We start from the raw sequence: 13,730 nt of genomic DNA on the forward strand, positions 1-13,730 counted from the left end.
GATTTGTGTATGGATGGTAGGGATGTTTGGGCCCAAACCTGAGTCTGAGCCTGGGTTTGCAGTGCTGTGTAGACATATTCAAAGTACTACCATAATAAAAATAGTATAAATAATAAATGCCCCCTTGCCAGTTGCCAAAACCTTCAGCTTTCCCCAAACAAACTTCTGCAATAGTTTATATAGTTATCTATATAAAAATCTGTTTCATTGAAAACATTACAGTAAAATAGTTCTGATATCAAAACATGTTATTGTGCTGAATGTATTATTCATTATTGAATTTAATATCTTCCATAAAGTATGTGTAACATTGTCTGTGGTCATCCTAATGTTTTGCAGAACTTTGACTATTTTGCTGTTGTGTTTTGGAATCAGGATCTGGAATGTAGAAAACCAGTTTTTCTTTTTTCTTGCTAGACTTTGTTAAACCGTTGCTATCTTTAACATAAGAATAACTCATATTGTATATATTGTAGTTACGGACGTGAAGAAAATGTATGGGGCTTATGAGAAGTGAAGGCAATTCTCCTTTTTTCCCCAAATAGCTGTACATATATTTCGGCAATCTCCTGCACCAGTAACTTGACAATTAATAATAGTTCAGTTCTCTTCATCCTGCTTCCCAAAACCAGTACAGAAAAAGTCTGACCTTCATATCTGATTTGCTTGCTTAGTATTTGCTGCCATTCAGTTTTTGCCCCTCAATGGCAGGTTACTAGCTTGAGCAAAGAATTCTTTGATACTACAACAAACAAGCAGCAAAGAGTCCTGGGGCACCTTAGACTAACAGACGTATTGGAGCATGAGCTTTCGTGGGTGAACACCCACTTCGTTGGATGCATGTAGTATGTTAGTCTATAAGGTGCCACAGGACTCTTTGCTGCTTTTACAGATCCAGACTAACACCGCTACCCCTCTGATACTTTACAACAAACAACTATCTCATACTAGGGTTTGTGAAGCACACAACAAGCAGGAATGACTGGAAATAGAATTCAGATTACTATCACTTCTATCTGAGTACCTGCATCGTCCCCATCATTGCTGTATTTGAGCACTTTTCTTATACTCAGTACTAGAAATAATGATCACTCTTCCTTGGCAGCCTGTATGAGAAATAACATGATTAGTTTATAGGTTGAGGTTGGGCGTGATTAATTTATTGTGGAAAAGCTAAATTGAATGAATTTTTGCATTTATCCCCACAAGCTTGATGATTGTTTTTATGATTGAGTGCCATGATGAAGGTCCGGTTTCTGTGAAAGTTCTGTCCCCTGCACTTGGGAATCTCCCACATTTGCCAATGGATTGTTCCAGTAGAATCTAGCTATTTGTGGGAGGTGATGGTAGGAAAGAGTCTCTCTCAGCTGGGTAGGGCCAGTCCTGTGAAGGCTTTCAGTATCCAGTAAAAGAACTTGAATTGGAACCTGTATTCAATGGAAAGGAAGTGAAGAGAGCAGAGCAACAAAGTGATATGTTCATGGTCACAGTTGTTAATGAACTGCTGCATTTTATATCATTGGAGATTTTTCAGTGTGAGGCTTTATTCCTAGATATGAGTTGCAGTAATCAAGCAAGAGATCATAAATGCATGGATTACACTGGCCATGTCTGTGCCTGATAAATGAGCGCAATCTTCTGACCAGTCATGGAAGAAAGTGAGGTTGGTTTGGTATTTTGGAGGTTGGGGTGTGGTTTTGCTTTTTTGCTACTATGGCTGTTTGAGGATGCAAAAGCACTGAGGATTCTAAAAGACCTCTGAGGCTGCTCTCTGATTTAGCAATGTGGGGGCAGATGCATTTGATGATAGGAGATATTAATATCTAGTTCTTTTCATCATTAGATCTCAAAGGGCTTTACAAAGGAGGTAAGTAAAATGGAGATAATTAAACAGATAGGGAAACTGGCACAGAGAGGTGAATTGACTTGCCTAAGGTCAACCAGCAGGCCAGTGCCAGAGCTAGAAACTAGGTGGTGTTTATCCTGGTCCAGTGCGCTATATGCTAGGCTACATTGCACTGTTGGAGTGAAGGTGTTCCTCAGATTATTTCCCTTTTCTTACCATCATCATCTTTTGTCTTGTTTTGGTTTGGTTTTAGTCAGCTGATTTTCATCCAGATGCAGATCTCAGCTACCCATTGAGAAAAATGGGGGGGATGGTGCTGCTTGCATTTATACAGTCAGATAAACAGAGCATGTAATACCAGCTGCAATAGTGCCATCTAGTGACCCTAGTATTATTTACAAGGGGAACTGATGCCCTGTTTAGATACAGTACCTAACTTTTAGAATAAAGTAAAAATGAGGAAGTAATGTAGTCAGCCATAATCTTGATAATTCTGCTTAACTTTTTAAATATTGGTAACATTTAGATTGAAGTGTTTTTTTAAATTTCACTCCTGGCATCAGTATCTAATGTCTTAAGAACAGAAGCGTTCTTAATTCAACATCTGCAACCACCACATGTCCTAGGAGTAACTTCAAAGCATGCAATAAAAGTTTTAATTTTCCTCTTTATTGGGCTACTGCAATTTCATTGTTATTAACACATGGGTTTTTTATTAACAAATTTCCTTTCCACTTCAATGCTTTTTGAGTGCTGAAATTGTTTGGATTAATTTAGGTTTTATTACAATTGAAAGTTCCCTTATTGTTTTAAATGAATATTTTCAATCAGTAAGACTATGCCAGAGGAGCCATACTAAAAGATGGTGTTCTGTTGCATAAAGAAGTCTGTAGAAACTAAATTCTCATTATCTTGAAGAATTAATATATTACTTCATTAGAAAAGTTAGTTTTACAAGTATCCTTTCTTTATTGATATCTTATAGCACTGTCACCATGTCTGGGGCTGTACAGAACATATGAGTCAGTCCCTGTTCTGAGAAGCTTTCGTTCTAAAGTAGGTAGTGTTCATCCAGGCCAGTTAAGTGACTCGGTCACCATCTGCCGCATGTCTTGTGTAGCTGTGGTCCAGAGCTCTGACTCTAGCAGCCTATCAGCAGTCCGTCCACAAGCCTTGTCCTGTCTTTGCCCAACCTGGTTACTTCTTGCAGGCTGACCTTAGTACCCTTCCAAGCCTGAATTCACCCCAAAATTGTCCTACTGCAAGAACCACCAGTCCCTCTCACTGGACCTACGTGTGTTAGGTTCTCTGCCTTTACGGAAACAGTAAAACACTCCAGTCTGTTAACTTTCTAGAAGCAGACACTTTACTGAACCTACACAGCACTGATGCTTTATAATGAAAGCAAAACAAGTTTATGAAAAAAAGAGTATGGGTTAAATTATACCAATTAAAAGATAAAGGAAAGTGCATAAGTTACTGCAGCCTCAGGATATGTTTGTGACCTTAGGGATACTTAACCTAGTATTTGATAAGCCCTTTATAGGGAACTGCTCTTTCAGAGCTCAATTTCACACACAGATAATTTACCTTTTTTTTTTTTTTGCTGATCAAGTGTTACATGATTTAGCAATTTGATATTTTTAAACTAGTGAAAGGGTTTTTTTATTTTTAGAAATTGAATATTTGGTTTAAGATTACCCCAAAAAATCTGCAGATTAATCACTGACTGACCATTACTCCTAGTCCTAAAGTTACAGAGCAAAAAGTTGCAATAAATTCATTTTTACAGTTTTAGAGCTGGGGAGGCAGTGGATAATCCCTCAAATGTCCTATTCAAGCTGCCTGGATAGAAGTTACACAACCTTCATAGCAAATTAGAGTATTTTTGAGAGAGTCCACTGATATCAAGCACAATGAGGGTACTGGACTGGAAGCTCAGTGCTAGTGCTGCAGATGAGTGTGTTGAAAGCTACCTGTCATAGCTGCTAGAAAAAAACATTTATAGCACTAAAACAAAATCATGCCAAGATTCTGCCATAGGAGATAACTCACAAAGTTTCTTCAAGCCAGTACTGTACAGCCAGCAGGTATTTGATGAATTATCGTTCCTGGACGGACATGGTAGAAGCATAAGCTGCTTGTGGTAAATGCTGAGAGATCATCATTTAGATTAATGATTACAACAAAAAGTGAACAATAGCATCTGCGAAGTTGCATGTTCTGTATGAAGACTGACTTTTTATAAAACCTTAATTTCTGCTCCATGTTTTGTTTTTATTATAGAGGAACTATTGCGGGGGTGGGGAGGAAGCACTCCAGCTAAAACACGAAGTAGCACTGGTGAGATCATAGCAAAAGCTCTGTTATGCTATAGGCAAGTGTCATAACTATAAAGGGAAGGGTAACAACCTTCCTGTATACAGTACTATAAAATCCCTCCTGGCCAGAGGCACAAAATCCTTTTACCTGTAAAGGGTTAAGAAGCTCAGGTAACCTAGCTGGCACCTAACCAAAAGGACCAATAAGGGGACAAGATATTTTCAAATCTGGGGTGGTGCGGGGGAAGAGAGAGAAGGCTTTGTTTTGTCTGTCCTTTGTCTGTCGTGTGTGCTTGTCGGAGACAGATCAAGAAAGCAAGCAATCCGACTCCATTAGGATTAGTAAGTACTAACAAGGGAATGCATTAGCTTACTTTTATTTTGGCTTGTAATTTTCTCTGTGCTGAGAGGGAGGTGTATTCCTGGTTTTCTTTTTGTAACTTTAAAGTTTTGCCCAGAGGGAAATCCTCTGTTTTAAATCTGACTGCCCTGTGAGATTATCTTCCATTCTAATTTTACAGAGGTGCTTCTTTTTAATAATGTTCTGTTTTTTTTAATCTGATTGGGGTTTTTTTTTAGTGGTCTAAAAAAACCCAAGGCTGGTTTGTGCTCATCTTGTTTATTCTCAAGCCTCCCCAGGAAAGGGGGTGTAGGGCTTGGGGGAATATTAGGGGAAAGTAGGAACTCTAAGTGGTCCTTTCCCTGAGTTTTTTGTCTAATCAGTTGGTGGTGGCAGTGTTACCTAATCCAAGGTACAAGGGAAAATTTGTCCATTGGGGAGTTTTTAACCTAAGCTGCTAGAAATAAGCTTAGGGGGTCTTTCATGTGGGTCCCCACATCTGTACCCTAGGTGCTGAGTTTCTAATCTTCTGGGGGGGTGCTCTGCTCAATCCCTGCCCCCACTCCATCCTTTCTCCCACCCCTGCTCCACCCACTCCGCTCCTTCCCTGCCCAGTTCTGCCCCCTCCCCCGTGCACACTGCTCCCTCACTCCTCCCCCTGCCCCTCCTAACACCATGAAACAGATGATCCACAGCAGGAAGTAGGCAGTGGGAAGGATGGGGAGGCACTGATCTGTGGGGCCAGCGGGGCGGGGGCAGGAGGCACTATGGGGAGAGGGAGGTTCTGGTAGGGGACTGCTGGTGAGTGCTCAGCACCCACCATTTTTTTCCCCCATGGATACTCCAGCCCTGGAGCACCCATGGAGTTGGCACCTATGGCACCCATAGAGAGAGACATCTTGAAGAACCTCAGTTACTGCACAGGGTGAGTAACCTTCTCTGTAAGTGACAGTATTTTATGTGTAGGCTCTTACTTTACTTACAAAAGAAGCATTACATAGTTTTAATGTAAAACAGTTAAGCAAGTAGTCTGCTTGCTGCATGTTATGAATAAAGAACTGAGATGGGGGTGGGGTACAAAGAATCCTAGCTCTGAACAACTCCATTGTTTCCTAAAATTGAAAAATGTTTTCTAAAAGGTAAATTTTGTATATATTCACCTCTCAAATAAAACAGAGCAACACTCCCTTATCACTGCTGTGTAGAAGGATTTGTTTATGGGGGTGGTTTTTGTTCAATATGCTCTTTGTTCCTTTCATTCATATTAACAGAAGGTCATGTGGGTAAAAATTCCTGCTCTGCTTATCACACACACTAAGGGCAGAAAGGACTAGAGAACAGTGACCTTGTTTTCTTAGTTCCTTTGAGAGAGGTTGGATGAGAGCCAGCCATATTTGCATATAAAAAAGCAGGAATTGCTGCCACATGTCACACCCGAGGGATGTACAATTGGAAACTAAAGAGACATGTATTACAGTCTCAATGAACTAAATTGCAATCTGTCTGACTTGATTTGTGTGTGAATTGACAATTTTGCCCGTAACAGTGGGGGCGGGGGGGGGGGGAAGAGATTAACAGGCAATTCTATTATATATTCCTTTTAGTACATCAGAAGGAAATTTGTAATTGAAATGTTGACTATAATTGGGAAAGCTAACTGAACTGTCCAAACCCAGACAAAAGGTGGAACTACATTAGTTTTGAGCTTAGCCTTCTCTCAAAAACAGAGAAAACAACTGAAGGCATAATCTAACTCTTATTAGATCACTGCAAAGAGACCCATTTACTTCAACAGGCATTAGACTAGGCCTCTAGTGAGTAATACCTTCCCTTCTGACCCGTCTATGGTATCTCTTACGTTAATACAATTCAACAAGTTGGATATTTTCTTAGCAAAATTAGTATTCTACCACCCACAAATTCATAAATATCTTGGGAATGTGTCCAGGTATACAAGATTGAGCCAACACTTTAACAATGTCATATTATCTGAAAAAGATATATATTTGTGGCATGTTTTTGTATCAATTTGATATGTCAATTACCGTGTCTTAAAAAAGAGGCATTTCTTTAAAAGAGAGAACCCATGAACCATAATGTTTTCTCACCCTAATATCCTTCCTGAAATAAACTTAGTAAGCTTTTATGCTTGGACTGGAAGCTTTCAGTTGTCCTTTAGCATCTGTTTGTTTTTTCAAACATACATTCTGTACTGAGGAAAAAGAAAAGATTACTATCAGTCAGAAAAAATGCTGATTCAGGCCTGGTCTACACTAGGTGTTTAAACCGGTTTTAGGAGCGTAAAACCGATTTAATGCCACACCCATCCACACTAGGAGGCACCTTATATCGATTTTAATGGCTCTTTAAATCGGTTTCTGTACTCCTCCCCGACGAGAGGAGTAGCGCTAATATCGGGATTAACATATCGGAATAGGGTTAGTGTGGCCGCAAATCGACGGTATTGGCCTCCGGGCGGTATCCCAGAGTGCACCACTGACCGCTCTGGACAGCATTCTGAACTCGGATGCACTGGCCAGGTAGACAGGAAAAGCCCCGCGAACTTTTGAAATTCATTTCCTGCTTCCCCAGTGTGGAGAGCTCATCAGCACAGGTAACAATGCAGTCTCCTGAGAATCGAAAAAGAGCCCCAGCATGGACTGCACGGGAGGTACTGGATCTGATCGCTATATGGGGAGAGGATTCAGTGCTAACAGAACTGCGTTCCAAAAGACGAAATGAAAAAGTATTTGAAAGAATTTCTAAGGCTATGACGGATAAAGGCCACAGCAGGGACTCAGTGCAGTGCAGAGTGAAAGTTAAGGAGCTCAGACAAGCCTACCAGAAAACCAAAGAAGCAAACGGAAGGTCCGGGGCAGGTCGAAAAACATGCCGCTTCTATGCTGAGCTGCATGCAATTTTAGGGGGCTGCGCCACAAGTACCCCACCCCTGACCGTGGATTCCGAGGTGGGGGTTGTAATCTCTGCCATGGCTGAGGATTATGCAGACGGGGAAGATGAAGATGAAGAAGAGGAGGACGACCTAGCAGAGAGCACACAGCACTCCGTGAGCCCCAGCAGCCAGGAGCTTTTTATCACCCTGACGGAATTACCCTCCTCCCAGCCCTCCCAAGCAACTATCCCAGACAATGACGCCATGGAAGGGACCTCTGGTGAGTGTACCTTTGTAAATATAAAACATGGTTTAAAAGCAAGCGTTTTTTAATGATTGATTTGCCCTGAGGACTTGGGATGCATTCGCAGACAGTATAGTTACTTAGAAAAGTTTGTTAACATGTCCGGGGATTGAGAGGAAATCCTCCAGGGACATCTCAATGAAGCGCTCCTGTAGGTACTCCAGAAGCCTTTGCAGAAGGTTTCTGGGCAAGGCAGCCTTGTTCCGCCCACCATGGTAGGACACTTTACCACGCCATGCATGTAGCAAGTAATCAGGTATCATTGCATGGCAAAGCATAGCAGCGTATGGTCCCGGTGATTGCTGGCATTCAAGAAGCATCCGTTCTTTATCTCACTGTGTTATCCTCAGCAAAGTGATATTGTTCAGGATAACCTGGTTAAAAATCAGGAATTTAAGTAAGAGGGATGGCCATTTTCCTACTGGGTTCATGGACTGCAGCAGCTTAAAAAAAAATCCTTTCCTGCACGTAGCCAAGCGGGGGGAGGGGAGGAGTGAAATGCCGATGATCTTTTTTGTGTTTGGTCAGCGGGGCTTCCCCAAGCTACCAGCCACGCAGTGGGGGGGGGGGCGGGAAGGGTGTTGATTAGCAGGGAGCTAGCGTGGTATTAGCCATGCGTTGGGGGGAGGGGTAAATCACTACAGACGCCGAAAGACAGTGGCTTACCATGGCCGCATGCAAGCTGAATTCTGATGCCTGGACCTGTGTCTGTGAGATCTGTAACTCCAGAGCTGCAGGCACTCAGTATTAAGATGAAAAATGCGACCTTGTAGGGAAATCACATGTGCTATGTAAGGTGAATAGTGCTGTTCACTGTGAAAGAGTATAACCATTGTTCTGTAAAATGTATCTTTTTAAATATTTCTCTCCCTCATGCAGCTGCAAATTTTTCAAGCGTCCCTCGTCCATCCCAAAGGCTAGCACAGATAAGGCGGAGGAAAAAGAAGATGCGAGATGAAATGTTCTCGGATATTATGGAAGTTTCACGCAATGAAAGAGCTCATCTGAATGAGTGGAAGGACGTGGTATCAAATTACAGGAAAGATGCCAGTGAACGTGAGGACAGGAGGGACACCCGAGATGAGAGGTGGCGGCAGGAAGATCAGCGGTGGCGGGATGCAACTCTGGGGCTGCTGCGTGATCAAACTGACATGCTCCGGCGTCTGGTGGAGCTTCAGGAATGGCAGCAGGATCACAGAGTGCCGCTGCAGCCCCTGTATAACGACCCTCAACCCTCACCATGTTCCACATCCTCCTCACCCAGACGTGGAAGAACGCGTGGGGGGAGGCTCCGTGCACCCGCGCACTCCACCCCCGTGGACAGCCCAACCAGAAGGCTGTCATTACTGTGAAATTTTTTTAATGGCCTTCTCCATCCCTCCTATCCTCCTCCCAAACCACACCCTTACTTCTCTCCCTCTTTTTATAATGAATTAATAAAGAATTCATGATTTTTAAACGAGAGTGACTTTATTTGCATAAGTAAGCTGTACTCGAAGGGGGAGGGTGAGTTGCTAACAGGGAATGAGTCAATCAAGGAGGGGTGGGTGTTCATCAACAAACACAGCAGTCACACTGGCCATTGATGAAGCTCGTTTTCAAAGCTTCTCTGATGCGCACCGCTTCCTGCTGTGCTCTTCTAATCTCCCTGGTGTCTGGCTGCGCGTAATCAGCGGCCAGGTGATTTGCCTCAGCCTCCCACCCCGCCATAAAGGTCTCCCCGTTACTCTCACAGAGATTGTGGAGAATACAGCAAGCAGCAATAACATAGGGGACATTGGTTTGGCTGAGGTCTGAGCGAGTCAGTAATGTGCGCCAGCGCGCCTTTAAACGGCCAAATGCACATTCCACCACCATTCTGCACTTGCTCAGCCTGTAATTGAACAGATCCTGACCACTGTCCAGGCTGCCTGTGTATGGCTTCATGAGCCATGGCATCAAGGGGTAGGCTGGGTCTCCCAGATAACGACAGGCATTTCAACATCCCCAACTGTTATTTTCTGGTCTGGGAAGTAATTCTCTTGCTGCAGCCGTTTAAACAGAGTAGTGCTTCTGAATACGCGAGCGTCATGAACCCTCCCTGGCCATCCCACGTGGATATTTGTGAAACGTCCCTTGTGATCCACCAGTGCTTGCAGCACCATTGAAAAGTACCCCTTTCGGTTTACGTACTGGGTGCCCTGGCGCTCAGGTGCCAAGATAGGGATATGGGTTCCATCTATCGCCCCCCCACAGTTAGGGAATCCCAGTGCAGCAAAGCCATCCACTATGGCCTGCACGTTTCCCAGAGTCACAACCTTTCGTAGCAGCAGCTTAGTGATTGCTTTGGCTACTTGCATCACAGCAGCCCCTACAGTAGATTTTCCAACTCCAAATTGATTCCCGACTGACCGGTAGCTGTCTGGCGTTGCAAGCTTCCACAGGGCTATCGCCACTCACTTCTCTACTGTGAGGGCTGCTCTCATCTTGGTATTATGGCATTTCAGGGCAGGGGCAAGCAAGTCACAAAGTTCCATGAAAGTGCCCTTACTCATGTGAAAGTTTCGCAGCCACTGGGAATCGTCCCACACCTGCAACACAATGCGGTCCCACCAGTCAGTGCTTGTTTCCCGGGCCCAAAATCGGCGTTCAATGGATAGAATCTGCCCCATTACCATCAGGATCTCCAAAGCGCAGGGGCCCGCGGTTTGAGAGAATTCTGTGTCTATGTCCTCATCACTGTCATCGCCGCGCTGCTGTATCCGCCGCCTCCTCGCCTCGGTTTGAAGATCCTGGTTAAACATATGCTGCACGAGAGTGCGCGAGGTGTTTAAAACATCCACGATTGCGGTATTGAGCTGAGCAGGGTCCATGCTTGCTGTGCTATGGCATCTGCACAGTTCACCAAGCAAAAAAGGCGCGAAACGGTTGTCTGCTGCTTTCAGGGAGGGAGGGGTGAGGCTGTACCCAGAACCACCCGCGACAATGATTTTTGCCCCATCAGGCATTGGGATCTCAACCCGGAAATTCCAAGGGGCGGGGGAGGCTGCGGGAACTATGGGATAGCTACGGGATAGCTACCCACAGTGCAACGCTCCAGAAATCGACGCTAGCCTCGGACCGTGGACGCACACCACCGATTTAATGTGTTTAGTGTGGCCGCGCGCAATCGATTTTATACAATCTGTTTTGCTAAACCGGTTTATGTAAATTCGGAATAATCCCGTAGTGTAGACGTACCTAAAGTTGCTGGGACAGGGTGGCTATAAATCTGTCTGTTGTAGCTACATTCTCTGATTCTCATTCAATTTTATGTCTGCAAGCAGCATACCATTCACTTTTTTTTCTTCTTCCTTGGTGATGGATAGCACAAAAGGGCACTTACATAGCCTAATGAAAGTACACACTATGTAATTATGATCCACTGACAAAAAGAGAAGTTGCCTTGTAGTGAGTAGTGTGACCCTTGGGGATGCAAAGGATTGGTGGTTAATGAGAGATGGCAATATTTGTTTTCTGTGCAATAAATGTATCCTTGCATTTACTTAACATAAATGGAGTCAGTTAATCCTTTTTTTCATGAATCCACTTCATAGTAAATTTAGATCCTGTTCACAATAAGGGTAGTTTTGTGGAGAGCGGATTAATTTAATGGAAGCTACAACTTAATGTACAACCCCCCGCACCCCCACAGTGCACTTTACTCGGAATTTAAAACACAAAACAAACCCTAACACTACTTTCTAAAATGAACAGTGTCATTATCACTGCCTACAATAATAAACTGCTAGTAAGATACACTGCATAAACAATTTACTGCAAAATGTTCAGACAAATTTAAGAGCTTCCTTAAACCATCAACAGCCCGGAAATTCATGCTTAAGGCTGGAACAATGTAGTTAGCTCATAGTTTGGCTAGGTCTAACAACACTAAGGCCCTGATTCAGCTCAGCACTCAGTCCCATCCATAGCCACAAGCACTCCTCTCTCCCCAAACTGCATTTTCTTCCATTTCTTCACAAATAAAAGGAACCTCAAAATACCACAAAGGGCCAGCTCTCCCAGAATAGTAATCTCAGTAAGGGAGGTTGCTCTTCACCATTTCTTGGCCCCTTCATGCTTAATCCATTTTATTACACTTTAGATTCAACACATCAAACCAAATTCTTCTGAAGTCATTTAAGATTAGATTCAGCCCTGACCTGAACCAGTTTCCCATGCACTGCTCCTCAATGAGGGCTAGGTGGATGCCCAGTTGGACCATTCAAGCAGTGCTTTTAAAAGTGCAGCTAGAATACTGTACCAGTTTAAAAAATGGTTGGATGATTTTCTGCTCAGACTTTCCAAAATATTTGGTTTTGGACAGAGACACAGCGTGGGAAATTGCAACTTCACAAGTGATTCGTTTCACAAAAGCTAGGAATATAAGAACAGCCATACTGGGTCAGACCAAAGGTCCATCCAGTCCAGTATCCTGTCTACCGACAGTGGCCAATACCAGGTGTTCCAGAGGGAGTGAACCTACCAGGTAGTGATCAAGTGATCTCTCTCCTGCCATCCATCTCCACCCTCTGACAAACAGAGGCTAGGGACACCATTCCTTACCCATCCTGGCTAATAGCCATTAATGGACTTAACCACCATGAATTTATCCAGTTCTCTTTTAATGCTGTTATAGTCCTAGCCTTCACAACCTCCTCAGGTAAGGAGTTCCACAAGTTGACTGTGCGCTGCGTGAAGAAGAACTTCCTTTTATTTGTTTTAAACCTGCTGCCTATTAATTTCATTTGGTGAAAGCTAGTTCTTGTATTATGGGAATAAGTAAATAACTTTTCCTTATCCACTTTCTCCACATCACTCATGATTTTATATCTCTATCATATCCCCCCTTAGTCTCCTCTTTTCCAAGCTGAAGAGTCCTAGCCTCTTTAATCTCTCCTCATATGGGACCCGTTCTAAACCCTTAATCATTTTAGTTGCCCTTTTCTGAACCTTTTCTAGTGCCAATATATCTTTTTTGAGATGAGACCCCCACACCTGTACGCAGATTTGAGATGTGGGTGTATCATCGATTTATATAAGGGCAATAATATATTCTCCGTCTTATTCTCTATCCCCTTTTTAATTATTCTTATCATCGTGTTTGCTTTTTTGATTGCCTGTGCACACTGCATGGACATATTCAGAGAACTATCCACGATGACTCCAAGATCTTTTTCCTGACTCGTTGTAGCTAAATTAGCCCCCATCATATTGTATGTCTAGTTGGGGGTTATTTTTTCCAATGTGCATTACTTTACATTTATCTACATTAAATTTCATTTGCCATTTTGTTGCCCAATCACTTAGTTTTGTGAGATATTTTTGAAGTTTGTCACAGTCTGCTTTGGTCTTAACTATCTTGAGCAGTTTAGTATCATCTGCGAACTTTGTCACCTCACTGTTTACCCCTTTCTCCAGATCATTTATGAATAAGTTGAATACAATTGGTCCTAGACGGGGGCGGCTCCAGGCCCCAGCACGCCAAGCGCGTGCTTGGGGCGGCAAGCAACTGGAGGTGCTCTGCCAGCGCCCAAGGGTGGCAGGCAGGCTGCCTTCGGCGGCTTGCCTGCGGAGGGTCCGCTGGTCTCGTGGCTTTGGAGGACCTCCCACAGGCGTGCCTGTGGTGGGTCTGCTGGTCCCGTGGGTTCAGAGGACCTCCTGAAAGCAGCCTGCCTGCCGTGCTTGGGGTAGCAAAATGCTTAGAGCTGCCCCTGGTCCTAGAACTGACCCTTGGGGAACACCACTAGTTACCCTTTTCCATTCTGAAAATTTACCATTTATTCCTACCCTTTGTCCCCTGCCTTTTAACCAGTTCTCAATCCATGAAAGAATCTTCCCTCTTATCCCATGACAACTTAATTTACGTAAGAGCCTTTGGTGAGGGGCCTTGTCAAAGGCTTTCTGGAAAGTTCTGCAAGCAAAGCTTTGATTCAGGCTGTGTGTTGCAAGCCTCCCTCCTACTGTTTTTTATCAAGGACAGGCTGGTGGGGCTGGAGTTGAGCAGA

Source organism: Mauremys mutica, chromosome 7 (assembly GCF_020497125.1).
Source record: "Mauremys mutica isolate MM-2020 ecotype Southern chromosome 7, ASM2049712v1, whole genome shotgun sequence".
NCBI classification, from domain to species: Eukaryota; Metazoa; Chordata; order Testudines; family Geoemydidae; genus Mauremys; species Mauremys mutica.